The following is an 18,791-nucleotide window of genomic DNA, read 5'->3' on the forward strand; positions in this document are numbered from 1 at the left end:
CAAAAGGCCTAGCCTAGCCACTTGGTACCACCACTCGGTGAGTCTCAGCTCACCTAGCCTTTTTCCCGAGCAAGCTTCTCACTCGAGCCTTCCTTGTAACCATCATCCACCAAGGATGGCAGGAGCCTGGGTTAGCAGCTATTGCCTGAACACTAAGGGTTTTCCCAAAATCCTGTATGCCACCTTGCAAAAACTCGGAGTCAAGGATCACCCTGGGTATGAGGGTCGTGAGTATGAGAAACATGGCACTGAGCGATGTGAGGCCACTGTCTATATTGGGAAGAGTGAGGAGTTCCTCGATACCACTGAAGCCTGGAATGTGACCGCAACCGGGTTCTGCTTAGTTGACACCTACCAAGTTGTGGTCCACAAAGCCTTGCGGTATCTTTGCCAGATCTATGAAGAGCCAATTGCTCATACCCCCATGAAGTTCTTTCCACCTTTGGAAAAGAATCGACGTGTATGGAGGGCTCGCATGGAGGCTTTGCAAGCGGGGGACGCGCAAGAAAATAGCCCAACTGTGGTATATCTGGCCAGGTATTTGATTGCTCTGGATCAGCAGTACGACCGGCAGGCCTCAGAGCTGAGGAAGTGCCTCCGCCGAGCTGAGGAAGCTGAGATCTTTTCCAGGATGCTCGAAGTGCAACTCGCTGAGGCGCACGCCAATGTCGCAGCCGCAGAAAGTCATGAGACTGCCATGGCGGAAGCCCTGAAGGAGGCTGAAGATTGGCGCACCCAGCAACTAGAGGAGGCTTATCTAGTCACAAGGGCCAAGCATAGGACACTTGACATAGAAAGGCAAGAACCCTTGGTCTTGGTGGGAATGCCTGTCCACCCGCCGGAAAGAAGGAGAACCGATGTTGCAGTACCACCAGCACCTCCACCCTCAGAGGTATCATAAGTAGAGTCCTTGCTTCCCCTCACTCGGCCACCACCACGAGATGAGGCAGATCCTTAGCCAGTGCAGAAGAAGAACCAACCAAGGTCAGGAATGAAGTCGTTTGGTCCGACAAAGTAGACGAGTTGTCCTAGGGGACATGTACCCGTAGTTAGTAGTGCTTTTCATCACCATTCTCTAGTGTTGTAATCTTTCCATTGTATTTCATCCGTAGATGTTAAGCATCGTTGAGTCGTAGGAGACAAACGATGTGTCTAGAATAGGAGAGTGAGTGCTTGTATGTTGTATCCATATAAGGGCATTTGGGATGTGCATTTTGCTTTATCTGTTGTGTTTGCGATGTCGATTTACCCTTAGACCTCGTTAGACTTACTTAGGGTTCTCGAGGCAAAAAAACAAATGGGTTACAAGAAAAGCAACCATTCAGATGCAAGCCTGAAGTTGGGTGAACATTTCATTATATCCCCTTGATCTGTATTCTTAAGGCATTCTCTCAGTCTCAACTTTTGACATGGTTACTCACTATGTTGGATACCGATAAATGCACATGCGTTTGAGCATTTCTCAAACCTAAAGTTGGGTGAACAAAATTCTCATTCGGTTTGCTTGCTTGCATAGGGAGAGAGAAAGGACTACGAGACAAAGAGGAGGCGCAGCGCCTCTATTTGCAAGTCAAATCTGAGGTGGAGAGCTATATCAGCTATCTGAAGGAGAAAAGGGAAGCGGACTGCTCATAGGAGTATACTGTTGAAAGGTCCTTGTTTGGTTTTGGTAATTGAGTGACAACTTAGGTGGACTAATTGTGTTTATGTGAGATACATAGGTGATTAGTCCACAGGTACATGTGTGTGAGCAACATATGCCATGAAGGAGAAGATGGCTTGAAGATGTTGCAAAGCTTGCACATGTGATGATGAAGGAGCTTATTGTACATGAGACATGACATTGAGTCATGTGATCAAGGTGGAGAAGATCAAGACAAGACTTGGCTTGATAGACTGGTTGCAAGCGTGAAGGGCAAGTCGAAGGCTTTGGAGTGATGGACCGCGTGGCGGTGAAGCTTGAGCAAGACTTGGCGCCGATGGATGAAGGCAACTGTAAAAAGCAAGTGAGGTCAAGATCGATGAACCAACAAGATCACGTGGTGACATGAAGTGGATCATATCATTGATGATCATGTTGGTGCATGTGTTGCATCGACATTGGAGGAGATGGAATGGAATGCGCAAGGCAAAGGTATAACCTAGGGCATTTCATTTCACCGGTCATAGGTGTGTAGAGAAGTTTATGACCGGGTTTAGGATAGATGGCCGTACTATCAAGAGGAGCAAACTTGTTTGCATATCAGTCATCTAGTGCCACTCGAGTGATCTAACTTTGCATCATCGCTAGGATCGAGTGGCGTAGCAAGTTGAGTGGCTAACATCCTTTGGGAAATGATTGTGAAAAGCTAACACACATACACATGGTGGTGTACACTTGGTAGTGTTGGCACATTTACAAAGGAGATGGAGTTGGAGTTGATGTGGATCAACTTGGTGAAGAAACTCTACCGGCGGAGTGTCCGCCCGTAGAGTGCGGACAGTCCGACGGTGCCACCGGCACCCTAGACAGAAAAGACAGAGTCTCACTGGGTGCACCGGACACTGGCACTAGAAGTGACCAGACGCTAGCAGGGCGCGTCCGGTCAGGCTGACGCATGGTGACGCAGGAGCTGGAGTGTGACCGGACGCTGGGCTGCGTCCGATCAAGTGTGACGGACGCGTCCGGTCAAGGTCGGTACCTTACTGTAAACGACCGGACGCTGAGGTCCAGCGTCCGGTCAGTTGAAGCTACTGCGTCCGGTCAGGTCAAGTGATTGTTGGAATCAGGACACGTGGCCGTCTGCGGGCGACCGGACGCTGAGGTCCAGCGTCCGGTCAACATGACCGGAGCGTCCGGTCGACCCGACAGTTGCCCAGTGAAGGGGTAACGGCTAGTTTAGCCCTTGGGGCTATAAATAGAAGTGGCTTTCGGCCATGGCTAGAGCTGAGCACCTCAGGGGACTTAGTGTCCATGCTTGTGAGTGCTTGGGAGCCCTCTATCTCACACATACTTGATAGTGATCATCCGATTGTGTGAGTGAGCGACTCTAGTGCGATTGCATCGTGAGGTTACATCGAGTGGCACTAGGTGATCGAGTTGCAAGCCGGTGGTGCTTGTTACTCTTGGAGGTTGCCACCTCCTAGACGGCTTGGTGGTGGTCTCCGTGGAAGCCCGCAAGAAGCTTGTGCGGTGCTCCGGAGAAGAGCTTGTGAGGGGCATTGTGCTCGCCCCGTGGGAGCCGCGAAGAGCAACTTTAGTAAAGCGTGTCATTGAGCTACCCTCACTTCCGGGGTAGGTTCTTGCGGCGCTCGACGTGTGGGCTTGGCGGATGATGCCAATTAGCCGCCGAACCACCAAGTGAGCGGTCGACACAACGGGGACTAGCGTGTTGGCAAACACGTGAACCTCGGGAGAAAAATCATCATGTCAACCTTGTTCTTCCCGTTGATTTGCATTCCCGTTACACAAGCTTGCAATTACTTTTATATACATTGAGCTTGTGTTGTTGCTTTAATAATTAGTTAGCTTACGTAGCTTGCTAATTATCTTCTTGCTTATGTAGCATAGAAGTAGCTCCCTTGCGTGGCCAATTTGGTTTGTGTAACCTTGTTAGTCACATTGCTTAGTTTGTGTAGCTAAGTAATTGCGCTCTCTAATTTGGCATTGGTTGCCTTGTTATTGAGCACTGCTAGTGAGCTTAGTTGGCTTTGTGCTTTTGCTTACTAGCATGTGTAGGAGCTCCCTTATTGCTTAAAGTACTAGTGGCATAGGTTTGTATGACCTTGCTCCTAGAATTGGTTAGGTGAGCTCTAGCTAGCCCGGCACCCTTGTTGCTTGATTAGTATCTTTGCAAGGTGCTAGTGAACATAGATAGAGGGGTGTAGTCTTGGCTAGGCCGATAGTTTTAATTCCGCACTTGTTTTGGTTAGCCAACGTGATTAAGTTTTAAAAAGGACTATTCACCCTCCCTCTAGTCGCCATCTCGACCCTTTCAACTGTCCAGGCTTCTCTACCAAGCACTTCATGGTCCCAATGCAGAAATACCCACATCTAAATCGTGAAATGTTCGACTTCGAGAGTACCAATTGTTTATATTATTCCTACTTATTTTCTTGTCAACAAAGTTGCTTGTTACTATTGTCCTCAAAAGAATTATGATGACTGATTTTATCATAGCCCATTCAAAGCATATAGAGGACAGTAGAATTCAGGTCATAGCTCATGAGTGTAAATGTGTAAGTACAGCAGCAGAAGTATTTATTTTTGGCTCATACCATTGCAAAAAGCGCATGGGCTCAAGTCAAGAGGAGAAATGAAGAATAACACGTTCCTGTTTGGATCCTAGCAGATTCTAGCTTTGGTATCCAAACAGCCCACTACCATCTAGCTCATACAAATCTCACAACCTGAGATAACCAAGCCTCCACCAGCTTGTGGAAGCTGGTGTGGATCCAAACACTACCTTATACATAAAAAAATTAGATGAAATAAAGAATTTCATTGGAAGGCTAGTCTGTACATCAATGGCAATAAGCAGTTAAGTTTGATAAGTTAGCGACGAAATGGTATGGACAAATTTTATCTGCAGCTTCACGAGTGTGCAAGGAGTTCTTAGTTGCTTATGCCAAAATACTTGGGATTTGCTGGGAAGTCATGCTCAGCACGCAGCTACAAGGAGGAAAAAAAAGAATCAGTTAGCCGTGTATCCAACCAAGAAGCCAAATGGAACATCTGCAGCAGTCGGTCTAAACTGCATCATGTGGTAAGCTTTATGAAACATATTTAAAAGTTGCCAAAGTGACACATCCAGTAATAATGCAAATATATTAGAATGACAGAGTCAAGCAACAACATAACAACCTAATTTTTTGAACCCACGGTCTGTAGTTCTGTGGACCCTAGAATACTTTTTATGTTACGTTCAGATGATCAGTCTCACCACTTCATAAAGAATTACTACCTCTGTTCTAAATTATAGTTCACTGTATCTTTGTCTCTAAGTCAAATAAATCTAGCTTTGACCAACTTGAAAAAAAAACGTGTACAAGTTCAAATAGATACATAATAAAAACATATCTCATGTAAAATTTAGTGAAACTAATTTCATGTTAAAGATGTTTGTGCATTGTTCTATTAGCTAGGTTAAAGTTAGAAAATTTTGATTTAAGATGAAGTTAAAGCCAAATTTAATGTGTAAGGGTGCTTAAACTAAAGGTGTGCTACAAGGACGAAATAGACGGCCTAGATGTGTATCTTAATTGCCACATACCTTGCCTTCGTCAGAGTCTGATTGCCTCTGAGGGAAGACAACTCTAATATCATTGTAAAGATAGAATCTTCTCTCTTCCTCAGTCCTACTGCGAGTGTGCGGTTCTGATGACAGATCCAATTTGCAATGCTACCTTGATTTTGATGGGTTCTTGGAGAAGGGGCTCAGAAAACGTAAGTGCAAAGCATACCGCAGAACCCCTCGAGCTGGAATGTCATTGACCTTGGGAGACCTGCTGAAAGATTTCTTTCCACCTTGACATGAGTCTATTTGACAGCAGCAACCCTCAGCATTAGCATCATTTTCTGAATTCCCCGAAGTAGCGTATGCATTTGGTTCTCTAACGTCACACTCCATGGTAAAACACTCCATATCTGCAGAACCACCCTTTTCCGACTCATGCCTATTGTCCAAACCTGCAAAGTTAAAACAACTTTTAACTAACTTGGACTTCGTAGCTTGGATTTATCTACCAATGGTATTGGCTTTATTACATTCAGCACACTCCATGGGAAAACACTCCATATCTACAGAACCTCCCTTTTCCGACTCATGCCTATTGTCCAAACCTGCAAAGTTAAAACATCTTTTAACTAACTTGGACTTCGTATCTTGGATTTATCTACCAATGGTATTGGCTTTATTACTTTCAGAAAATAGAGCACCGCACTCTATAAGTTCACTTCCACACTGGACTGACTCGACCTTTACATCACTGGCCTTGCTTCCTTCTCTGCTCGGATAAGAGGGAGAAGCAGAGGATAGAGCGATCTTTTGCCACATGAAAGGCTGTCCCATTTTACAATATCAGAAAATGGATTTGAGAAAAGGAAGTCAAGAGACAAAACTAAATAAATGTGACTGCTAAAGGAAGGCACAAAATATCCATTTCATAGAAAAGGCAGACATTATTCATGCGGCTGAAGATACTTTCAAGATGGTACCAGATGATAAGCACTTGCAACTCGTGATACATCACAATTTACTCATTTCCACTTGCAAATAAGGAAAAAATGTGCCATGGTATAAAATACAATGAGCAAAAAAATGCAGTTCATATCAAATCAAAATACATTTTAAAGGCAATAACATAATATTGATTTCTCATACCTTGGTTCCAGCAGGAATGTCACTCAAACCATAGCTACAGAAGAAGGTGTGAAGTGGTGTCTTCTCTGGGTTGCTGACCACCTGCCGAGAGTAGATAGTTTTTCTTGAATTGAAATAGGCAAATCAATAGAAACGTGACAATCTGATAGAGCTTTCAAAGAACTACCAAAACAAAAGCAGTTTGAAGGTAGCAAGGTGCACCAGGTAAGTCTCAAAGTAAGCTCCAAATGTCGGCGCTAAAGTAGCATCACGAGGTCCATGTCCTATCAAATTTTATAATATGGAACTAAACTCCAAAATAGTAAGAGCCCTATTTTCCCAGAAACAGAAAGGTTCTAAGTTTCTGCAATTTCCTCCTACATCGAGTCACTGGGTTCACAATGTTTCACTGAATACACAAGAGAATGGAGACTTCAAGCTCAAAGTGTGATGTGCTATCATGTGAATTGATCAAAGCAAATGCTATTTACATATTTCATGCATACACAATAAATTGTAAAAAAACAAACAAACTATAATGCATTCACTTCCCATGACAAACTATAGCAACTCAAAGTAAAATGTGCAGATTTTAGTAAGAATAGGTAGTTAAACTTGCAGAAAACTTCCCATTACAATAGGTTTAAAACTGAGATAAAGCATACAACTTTCTACTATATTAGCATTAACTGAATAAATATCTTGGTCTACACTAATTCGAAAAATATAATAAAAAGGTGCACAGGCACAGTATATCCTAATCAAATTTTATTATAAGGTCAAGCAATCAAAACAGAGGACAGAGTATCTGTTACCTTCAGTAGGGGCTGACTGAAAAAACTATGAAATCCAAAATGCCTTGAAAAGTTTCATTAAGAAGCCACATGAGACAGCATTCTTCTTAGCCGAACCCACTTCATTGATCTCAAAGGCAGATAATATGCAAGACAGTAAAAATATGATGAAATAGTCATGGTGGTGCAAGATACGAGACCAACTTCATTGATCTCACAGGTAGATAATATGCAAGACAGTAAAAATACGATGACATAGTCATGGTGCTGCAAGCTACCTGTATGCTACTCAATTGCTCCAAACAATTTTACACATGAAGTACATTTGGTGATGTAGTCAGTCGTCGCATCCTCCTTGGATTTCCCTGTTCGGGTGCAAAAGTTGCAACGATGTATAAGCATCAATTCAGAGTTTGGTCAGAGGGGAAAATAGCACATCCGGAATAAATCTGAACAAACCTATAATAACCTTCCAAGCATCCCATTTGGCTGTGTCCTTCAGGTTGAAAATGCCTTAAGATTGAAGTGATGAGTCCTTTTAGATTTAGTAAGCACTCTATTAGGAAACTGTTAGTAAGCACAATAGTTTAAAAAGATGCAAGATCCAAAAGCACAGGATAACCAAGCTGTATGTGGGCATCACTGTACCTAAGCTGAAGCACACCCAAGTATAACTATTCCATCAGTTTTTTAGGATCCCCTCTAATGAGGCAATAACGAGGCAAAAGGATGCAAGGAAAGATTGCGTACCACCAGAATCTGGGCGAATCTAATGTAAAACTGAATCCTAGTTACAAAAAAAAGGTTTCACTATGTCACCAACATATTCACTATGCTTCTGAAAGGCGATTCAGTTGTGCAATTGATTCAAAGTTGAAACCGAAGACAATGTACATGTTTATTTGCAGCTACACCAGGTCACCAGCAAGTTATATCTACAGAGTATCCTTTTTTATGGTCTGAATCACTAGTCCTAGAATCACATCAATGTCTCAAATACTTTAAGAAGAAAGGAAGCGTAATTGCCTAAATATATGAATACACTCTGCTAGTTACTTTATACCACCAGGGAAATAGGTCAGCTGTATTTGCACAAGATACTACTACCCAGAAATTAATTAATGTAAGCACATGATAGAATAAAAACAATAGGAGAAAAAGAAGAGGTGCTAGATCACTGTTGCCTGAAACCCTAACCCTAGCCGCCGCCGCCGCCGGGGGGGCTATTGTCCTAGCCGCGCGCGACCTGGTGGACGTCGGCTCATCGTCGCGTGGGGGAGAGGAGGAGTTGGCGTGCGAGAGGACCAGGGATCATTCACCTTGGAGAGGAAGATGAGAGCCTTCTCCCGGAGCTCCAGGATGTAGAGGTTGAGCATGAGCTGCGCCATGTCCTGATCCTCCGTCGCGTCGTGATCCTCCTTCGTCGCGTCTGCACAGGCGGCGGGCGGCGGTCAGCGCCGGGGGAGAGCAGGGGCTCGGACGCCGCCGCGGCCACCGGCGTTGGACGGCGCACCATGGCGCCGTGCCGGGGGATGCGGCTGCGCCGCGCACAGGTTGCGGGGAGCCTCGGCGGTCGCGACGAGGAGCGAGGGAGAGAGCGAGAGCGCGGAGAGGAGAGAGAGAGGAGGGGAGGAGGGGAGCTGCTGCCGCCTGCCATTTATTACACGAGAGAGATAGAGGAAGGAGAGGACCACGGTGGAGCCCAGCTCTGCAAAGCAAGCCAGGCCCCAACGGCTCGCATGCGTGCCGACCACCATGAGTTAGGCACTGACCATGCATGCCGAGAATCCACCGTTCCCTGCTACGCGCCACCGTCCATTTGCATGCCGCCTACGATCAGAGGAAGTCGTACTTCATTTAATGCGTCCAGTTGCTTTATCTATCCACTGCGGAATGCACGGACGAAGGCCGGTTGTGACGCGCCTCATCTGTGCCGTGGAATCTCTATCTAACGCACCAAATAAAAAGAACTTACGTGGACACCCTAGAAGGCCACCGATTCGGCGTGCCTTCATATCTTTAATGTCGCTAGGATGGAACATACATGAATATTCAGACTACTCACTGGTATTATTAGTGTTCTTGGACCATTCACAGCATCGAATTAGCCTGTTTGCTCTGTGCCATTGACAGGAAAGGAGTGGATCAATAGCCGATGCTTCAACAAGCTCCAAGAGATTTTGCAGGGAAGATTCTCCATGCGTCACATGCTGGCAACACTTCTGGCTCGTCTGCAATGCTTGTCTATTTGGATGTTAGCTTTTGTTTCAACCCACCCTTGGATCGCTGGTATTGCTGTGGTATATGCAAGCAGGCTAATTGCGGAGGGGCCTCCCTCAATTTTTTACCAAAATGGGCTTGTTTCATACCGGAACTTTCTCCAGCAGAAATACCATATTTACCCTAAAGACTGCGTTGATAGGTGGTAACAGAGGAAGATACAAATGTCTTTAGCAAGTCTACAAATCTAATTATTTGATCGATTTGAAGCATATCTATGTTCCTTCTCTAGAACTTGATTTGCCTATTTATATTGATATTGAAATTGCAAGATGGCTAATTGTCTTGGAGAAATAAGCTAACATACAAACTAATAAAAACGTTTCGTGAATGGAATTCAACTAATATAATTGTACAAAATTGCTAAAGAACAGGTGACAGCACACAACAGCTAGTACAGTACCACAAGCAACCTTCGTTTCTTCATGTCGTTCACAGGAAGCTGCTCGTAAGAGGGCTTGATGATGTTCTTCAGGTTGAAAGGATCAATCGTGTCCTTGGTCTCAAACCCAGGAGGTGAACTCTTCGATTTATTAGTCTTCGTAGAGTTGCTAAAAAGTGTGTTGATGCAGTAGTCGTCCTATACTAAAAGAGCTGGTGTGCTAGGATCGCACAGAACGGATCACTTCGCCGGAGCTCAAGGAAACGAGACTGGCCGGTTTTGGCTAGCTTGCTGCAAAAAGCTACAAATACCTCTCGTGAAGGATCTCATCAAGGAGGTGCATCGAGAGTTGCTCTTGTGTAGGTACTAGGTAGACTACTTAGATCACCCACAAACTCACTTGTAGAACTCTAAGATATGGGTATGAAAAAGCTATGATATATTAAACAGTAATGCTTTGATTTGAGCGTCCTGACTCTTTACTGGATATCAGATGGACGTGGGGCATGGGGCCATGTCAATTTTGATTCTCTACTCCCCAACTAACACAACTTTAATATCTTGTCAATTCATCAACTATCCATCTCCCACACCGCCGCCCACGCCACTGCTCCTGTCGCTGCTCCGTGCGCTCGCCCCGCCGCCCTGCCGCTGCTCCGCACGCTTGCCTCACTGCTCCTACCACTCGTCGCCGACGTAAAGCAGACGCCTCACTGCGGCACCGCCGCACCATCCCCATGGCTATGGCTTCCAACGTCACCACCGCTGCTTCTCTCTGCCTCGCCTTCCCTCTCCTCTCCGCGCCATCCTCCTCGTTGTCCTCCTCCTCCTCGTCCTCCAATACCCTTCGCTTCCCTCTCCACACCGCTGCCGCACCTCCCCGCCCCTCACCATCGCTGCCTTCAAGAAGCTCTCAGAGGTGTCCGTCATGTCCATCCTTCAGGAGCCCACGCAACCCCTGGTTGAAGAGGACACCCTACCCCGAAAGCCCGGAGTCTACGGCATCTACAACCCCACCGGGGAGCTGTAGTTTGTTGGGATTTCGCACAACGTCAGGGCCGTACCGGGATATAATGCATGTTGTAAGTGTACAATTCAAATGTTTTAGATGTTTTAGAGGTATGTTTCAAGTGTTTTATATAGATGTGGCAAAAGTATATCGGGATGTTGCACATATTGCAATGACTATATACATATGTTGCAAGTATATATTTTAAATGTTTCAGCTGTTTTAAACATATGTTGTAAGTGTTTTATCTGAATGTTGCATATGTTGCACTAGCTAAACACGTATGTTGCAAGTGTTTTATCTGGATGTTGCATATGTTGCAGTGCCCATACACATATGTTGCAAGCGTATGTTGTAAATGTTTTATTAATTTCAGACGTATGTTGTAGCAAATGCTTTTTACGTTGCAAGTGTTTCATCTGTGGGTGCGGCTAGGGGGCGCAGGTAGAGGTGGTCCCCTCGGTCGCAGCGGTCCCCACGTGCACAAAGCTAGGTGTGGAACACAAAGCTGGGCGCGGAACAACAAGCTAGGCTTGGAGCACGAAGCATGAAACTTGGCATGGAGCACGAAACTGCATGCATGCTCGGTTGCTCTCTCTCTCTCCTTATTCAAGTTGGATACGGCCAGTTAGCACAGCATCACATGCCAACAGCAGCTTGTGGGCAGCAGGATTGTGTGGCTAGGCGTGGGCCCGTCACTGCCTGATGGCAGCGGGCACGATAATTTCCAGGCAGCAGGCGCGGGGCGGATGCGCCGTTGGCGTTGGACGTCCAGACGCTAGCATCTCCCCATATTAAAAGGTAGGTGTTAATTTATTTTGATGGATACCCGTAATCTATGGTGACCCTTTATATTTATACAGGGTGGGACGATCTTAATCTGTTAGAAATAAACCGTAATCGTTTAGGACTCAAAACCTACACGATTTCGTGAACCTGGTTCGGACTAGCCAGTTTTGCAAGAAACAGCCCACATGGCTCAAAACGCGGCTGTTAACAATTTCATTGTTAATTAACTTGCTAATGGAAACGAGCTCTTGTAACCGCTGATGCTACTGCATCACCTTCCTCGTTTACTGACATACATCTTGCTTACATCTTGGGATATCCTGGGCATCTGCGGGCAGTTCCTGCCCATATGCGGTGCTAGTCACCGGCGTCTCTGGCGGCGGGCGAGCTCGTGCAGTAGCTGCTTCTAAGCGAGCTGTCTCCGACAGTGTCCTCTCTCGGAAACTCCTGATGAACATTTCCGCTTGTTGGTCTACTTTGCCATCCTGCCCGTCGACGGGCTTCATGAGGACCGTCTTGCACCCGGCCATGGGCTCCACAGAGCGGGTAGTGGATGTTGCCGAGGGCCATGTCGGAGCCATGGTGGTCGCTACCATCTTAGTCGTCGGTGATGCGGTTGCACAGCGGGGTGCGATCCTCGATAGGAGGTACGACGAGGAGGCCATGATCATGTTCGCCGTGATGATGGTGGAGGACTCGAAGAGGGAGGAGTTTGTTCCTACGCCTTGATGGCGCCATAGTAGCTACCTCCCAGCTGTGGGTGCTGTTGCCTAACAGATGCAACTGTATCTTCCTGTGTTGTGTCAGTTTGTGGATGGGTTTGGTGAGAGAGAGAGATTTGTGATATGAGTGTGCGTGTATTCTTGATGGTACGTACACTGGGGCTTTATAGATATCACGTTCGTTCACTGTTGTAGCTTGTAATTTGAAATATATGTGTGGTGGTCTATGAAAACGCGTGTTCGGTTTGGTTGAACCAATGAGAGTAGTTCGCTTGAAGAGTATAGATGCTGTACAGCTCAGCTCAATAATGTTTTAATTTTATCTGTTTCCTTTTCAGTGTACATATTCAAGAGTCTGTACATGTGCGTGGACTTATTTGTCCATTAAGAAAAGCACTCCTCCGTTCCAAATATAAGTCGCTTTGACTTTTTTGGTTCATCTATTTTGCTATGTATCCAGACATATTATTATATCAAAATACATAGTAAAATGGATGTACCAAAAGAGTTAAAACGACTTATAATTTGGAATTGAAGGAGTAGTTGTGTTGGAATTATCCTTTGTGATACACCGGACTTTTTGTTTGTCACTGCAAATAATGAAGTACAACAATGGAAGCGGCAGGGAATTAAGCAACAACAGCAGTATATAGTACTCCCTCAATTTCAAATTGTAATTATGTCACGTAGGCTTTTACATGCCTAGATATAAATTATATCTAGATCCAGATACATAGTAAAACCTTTGCACGTAGAAAAGCTAAAACGATTTCAATTTCAAAAGAATGGAGTATGTCATAGAGTGTTGAGCTATGGAGTAAATATAACCACAGTGCATTTCTTTGCTAAAATAAAGTTGCCTGATGTTCTTACTAATTGCCTTATGGTAAACACATTCGTTGAGAATTTTGAATAGAATGACTGCTCAATTGGCAAGAAGCTTAATGCAAAGAATAACTTTTGTGATCACTTAAGCTCTAGTTTACGTGACTGTGAATGTGTGTGGCAGAAGTATTTTTTTTATAATTACCTAAATATATATTTAGCGCTTTAGTGAGCTTTCCTTGGCTCAGCGTTTGAGTTGGCACACAGGTGCTTGCACTTTCCTAGCTAGTTTTATTTTAGAAATCTGTTCTTTCAAAGGTTAGGTCGCGTACTTAAGGTCATCTGCCTGTGTCATTGCCTGTGTTCATAAAGCTGAGCGTGTGTGTATAGGGGAGTATGTATATGTGTCTGTGTTTAGAGAAAGAACTACCTATCTCAGTATCCGACACAACAGTTGCAGTGGCCATTGGCCAAACGCAATTCAAAAGAGCGTAGTGTCAATATCTGGAGTACAAGTGGCATAGTGGAAGGCTAATACGATCATATCCTGAAAGGAATATTAGTTATGATGGCTCTTGGGTTAAAGGCAGAGATTGATAAGTATAAACATTGCCGCACACGATGACACGAACATATTCTCGACCTATCGTTGTAGTAAGTTCAGTAGAAGTGTGATCAGACTAAGTGCTTCGGACTACTGATTGTCAACTACTAGTTATAAGGATTGTTTTACTACTTGACGTGTGTGCATTATTGACATACACTCTCTATGATATTTTATGGCCAAAGGCATATGCCACTGCTTATATTGAAAGCATCAAAGGTGTTTCTGAAGATACCGGTTTACATCTCAGCTTTTTGTGCACGATGGCACCAAACAAGTAAAGAATGAACTACCCTCCACTATCTCTGAAAATCTCCCCTAGCTTAGAAAGTACCCAGTAGAAGAGATTAACAAAACTTTTTACAAAACAAACACGCAAAACACAGAGACACACAATCAGAAGAAACCCACATGGGCCTTCCTCCAGGTTGGCTTTTAACTTTTTAAATTCATCCGCCTTCTCCTTAGTGGGATTCATGTATCAACCAGAAGAGACCTGTGCATTTGTTTTGTGGGATTCATGTATCAACAGTATTCATAGAGATTTAATGTTTGTCCTTGTTACTGATCTCCAGCGAACCAATAGTAGCTATGGTGCTTCCAAGAAAGGATTACTCAAACACACCCTCTGGGTGAAAACCAGTGTTTTCCTAAACGCTAAACGGTAAACAGTCGGTCACCTACCGTTTAGCTATTATTCGGGCTAAACGGTCAATTAAACGGGCTAAACGATCAATTAAACGGGGTAAACGGACGATTAAACGGAAACGGACGGAAACGGCGCACCACCGTGTAGCGTGTACACGGCGTGTACACGGGCTACACGGCCGTGTAGGCGAACAGTGGTGAAAACTTTTTTGGAGACTACCCCAATATGCAGATGACACGCTCCTCATCCTCCCAGCAGATGCTAGACAACTTCTCAACTTGAAATGTCTCTCTAAGATCATTCTCTGACTCCACAGGTCTGCATGCTAATTTTCACAAATCCTTCCTAGCCCCTATCAATGTGCGGGAAGAAAAATGTTTACAGCTCTCTATAGAACTTTTGGATGCAGTGTGGGATCCATGCCTTTAATTTCACCTATTTGGGGCTCCCCCTAGCTGCCACTAGACCCACATTCATAGATTTCACCCTTCCTCTCCAAAACTGAAGGTCGGTTAATGGGAGTTAGCAGATATCTGTCCTATCATGGTAGACTAATCCTTGTGAACTTTGCCTTCTCTGCAATGCCCACATTCTACATGTGCACCCTCAGGCCGCCACCAAGAGTGGTGGACCAGATTGATCGCTATAGAAAACACTCACTGTGGAGTGGTAGGGAAATTCGAAAAAAAAAGGCTCCTGCCTAGGTGCCTGGGACACAGCTCGCAAACCTAAGGATCAAGGAGGCATTGGAATCCTCAAGCTACGGACCTAGAACTAAACTCTCCTCCTCAAGTTCCTTGTTAAATTCTATAACCATACTAATATCCCTCGGTGACTCTGACCTAGAACAACCTCTATTCTTCCAACACCACCCCACATCAAGCTAGAAACCCCATGGGGTCTTTCTAGTGGAAAGACATCCACAAGATCACTGTCAACTTCAGAAGGTTAGCACATTGCTCCCCAAATAGAGGAGACATAGTTTTGTTTTGGAAAGACTAGTGGCACTCTAGCACCATGAAACAATGCTTTTCGCAACTTTTCACTTTTGCTAAGAAACTGAACTACTCTATCAGGTACTTCCTAGAGCAAAAAACAATGTTTAGTCTGCCCTATTAGCCCAAGCTGCAGCTCAATTTGACGACCTCCTCACTCTGATCGAAGAGAGAGTTTGGGATCCCATGAGACAAAACAAGTGGAGGTACAGTTGGGGCTCCGATGCCTTTGTACCAAAGAAAGGATATACTCTCTTGATAGAAACATAACTGGTGTCCCCCCTTTTCAAATGGCTATGGTCAGTTAACAATCTTGGCAAGCAAAGTTTTTCTTTTTTTGAAAGATCCGTTACCGGCTTTCATTGATAAGAAGAGAGCAATTTTATGTACAAGCAAGGGCAGCCAAACGTTGCATAAAACACCACGAAAGGATAGCCCACCCATGCAAACGCGACAGAGTACACACTACCATGTAGGGATGAAAACGGTCGGGAACGGTCGGGAAAATGTCTTAACCATTCCCGCTCCTGTATTTTTTTGCCGGGAACGGAAACGGGAACGGGAAGGCCGGACGGGAAAACGAAACCGGTATTGCGGGATATCAGGAATGGAATATTTCGAACGGGAACATGTCGATTACGATCGGGAAGCGGTAACACAAAACGGGAACCGCTGCTAGCCCCTTCCTTGCCCATGACAAAATACTAAAAATATAAAAAATAAGATATTTGAAATGGGTCTAAAACACCTATTGACATGACAAAGGAAAAAGAAAATAATAACGAGGAGAAAAAAATAAGAAGGAAGACGTATGGAGTGTGTTGTTGGGCTCCAGCGCGCTATTCCACGGGTGGGCCTAAAGGAAAAGATGGCAGCTGCGTTGGGCCGCAGCCCATTAGAATATATTGCTAGGGCGCTCGACCTCGGCAGAGCCTGGGCCGCAGCTAGTTCATTTGTTTAGTCCCACCTCGCCCAGCCAAGCAACGCGGAGGCGCGCACTCGCTACATAAGGAGACCCAGGGCGGCAGACCAAAGCATATCTTTCTTGTCCTGCTTGAATACGGGAATAACGGCGGGAATTTTCCTGCTTGAATACGGGAACCGTGAAAACGGTCGGGAAAACTCCTTAACCGATTTCGATCCTGTTCCTGTCTAAAATACGGCGTCGGTTTCCCGTTTCCTGTTTTTCCTGTAAAAACGGTATGCGATCGGTTAATACGGTATACGGTGTCGGTCGGTACGGGAATTTCCCATCCCGTTTTCATCCCGACTACCATGAGTCATCGTTGCCAAGCATGGTTGCAAAACAGCTGGCAGCTTCGACTTCCCATGGAAGCACACAGACGACCCAACTAAGATGTAAGACCGAAGTTCCCGAAGCAGGAGGCCATAGCAAGTCATCGTTGCCGAGCTAAAGCACATCGCGAAGAGCATCTCCTACTTCCAGCTTTGACCTCATGCCCCGCCAGCGGCGAATGCCGAGCGTCCGAAGCAAACCCAGCCGTCTAAGAAGAGGCTGACCGGGCACCGAGAAGCGGAGGGCATCCACCACACGACACATCGCAACCGAGTCGAAATTCCACAACGACGCCTCTAGGAAGGTTACGACGTCTAGTGCGCTGGCGTCGCTCGTCTAGGCATGGACCGGGTTTTCACCATGGAAGACATTGTTGGGGGACATGACGCCTCAACAGGGAAAGCGGCGCCCACATGTGTCAGCTGTTGCCAGGCTTTCGCCCGAGTTGCCCCCCAGCAAAGACGTCAGCCTAGATGCCGAACCCAGCTTGTCGCCACCATCGTCACTGCCGGTCATCCGCCATGCAGAAGCCTTGCCAGAGGGGCATCGACGCGACGGCTACTCGCAGTAGCCGCACAGCTGCGTCGACCACCCCCGCCGACCAGACAACATGCCGAAAACCAGACTCACTCTGCCGCGGGCGTCACCATGCCGCACACTGAAGCCGTCGACGGCTGCCGCCGGCGGCTAAGCACCCGCCGTCGACGCTGCCGACCTCCAGCAGCCACCGTCAGGCGCATGCTCCACGCCTCCACGGGCGCTGCCCCCTGCGCAGGGGGCGCCAGATCTGGCCTACAGGGCACCAGACCCGGTTTCCCCCGCCGACGCCGCCGCCTCCACCATGGATCCATGGTCGAGGGGGAAAAGGAGGATGCAGAGGAAGAAGGAGAAGCCCCCGGCCGCTGCCCGGCGCCTGCACGGGCACTGGCCGGCACCGCCGCAGCTGCAGCAGGTGGCCCTGCCAGCCGCTGCTGCACACGCCGCCACCACAGCCGAGCACGGGGAAGTTGAAGAGGTCCGCCCCCGGCGCCCCAGGCCGACACAGGCGCACCGCGTGTGTCCCGGGCGCTGAACCGGCGTCCAGGGCTGTAGCCGCAGCCGCCGTCGCCCCACACCCAAGCTCCGCACGGATCCGACCCATGCCTGGTCAGACACCGAGGCGAGCAGGCCGTCCCAGACCGCCGCCGGCGCCGGCGCCGCCGCACTCTCCACGCCGTGACCCAGGACGCCACACACGAGCTCGCCCTCAACCACCGCACCCACCACCGCGAAGAAGGGCCCCGCGGCCGCCCTCACGGCAAGCTGCACGGCCATGCCGGCGGCCTACTCCGGCGGCGGCGCGGCGGAAGTTAGTGATGAAGGGGAGCGACGGCACGGCTTCGAGTCGCCTCCCGTGTCGCTCGCGTGGGAGCGACGCGGGGGCCCTTCCTCCCCGTACAGCCTTAGCAAATACTGATCCGCAAGCAAAGTTTTTCTTTTGGCTGCTGCTCAAGGAGAAGCTGAATGCCTACTGAGGAGAAAAAAAGACACCTTGAAGACTACAGCTGTGTCTTCCTGCAATGCGGGTATGGAAGAGACAATTCTACACCTCTTCTTCGAATGTCCCTTTAGTCAATCATGCATGTTGGGTTGTTTTTTTGGGATTAGGATCCACGTCGGTCAAGAACGTGTTCGATCGCACGAGAGCGCGCATATATAAAATCCACGTCGGTCAAGAACGTGTTCCATCGCACGAGAGCGCGCATATATAAAATCCATACCCTGTCCCTGGGAGAAATTCTTGAGAATCTAGAGAAATTTGTAAAAGAAAAATATTATTTTGAATGAAAAAAAAAGCGGATCAAGACGAGTTTAAATAGAGAAATTTGTGGAAGGAAAACATTATTTCGAATAAAAAAAAAAGAAGCGGATAGGCGGGTTTAAACGCACGCGAACGGGTAAAATCGAGGCGTCAGGAGGTGGAACGCACAAGAACGTGTCCTCTTCGCATCTCCTGAGAGTTGACCTCGAATCTTGACAACCATGATGGCCGTCGCGGGCTCGCGGCGGCCACGGCCCAACCGGCGCCTGGCATGTTTTCCTTCCCTAAGCATGACGTCGTGAT

The 18,791-nt window shown here is 46.8% G+C and overlaps 1 long non-coding RNA gene across 10 annotated transcripts; it reads right to left on the bottom strand.

Moving 5' to 3' along the window:
- Positions 1-4,179: 4,179 nt before the first annotated feature.
- Positions 4,180-9,154, bottom strand: LOC136476246 (uncharacterized). Of its 10 annotated transcripts, XR_010763464.1 has the most exons (6): positions 7,595-9,154; positions 6,363-7,500; positions 5,900-6,247; positions 5,747-5,821; positions 5,253-5,668; positions 4,181-4,651 (listed from the first exon to the last, which is right to left on the bottom strand). It is a non-coding gene; the product is annotated as an uncharacterized lncRNA (long non-coding RNA). The 10 variants fall into 10 exon arrangements; XR_010763463.1 differs by having other exon boundaries at positions 4,180-4,651; positions 5,747-6,247; XR_010763465.1 differs by having other exon boundaries at positions 5,253-6,247; positions 6,363-6,443; positions 6,529-7,500.
- Positions 9,155-18,791: the final 9,637 nt, after the last annotated feature.

This window comes from Miscanthus floridulus, chromosome 8 (assembly GCF_019320115.1).
Source record: "Miscanthus floridulus cultivar M001 chromosome 8, ASM1932011v1, whole genome shotgun sequence".
NCBI classification, from domain to species: domain Eukaryota; kingdom Viridiplantae; phylum Streptophyta; class Magnoliopsida; order Poales; family Poaceae; genus Miscanthus; species Miscanthus floridulus.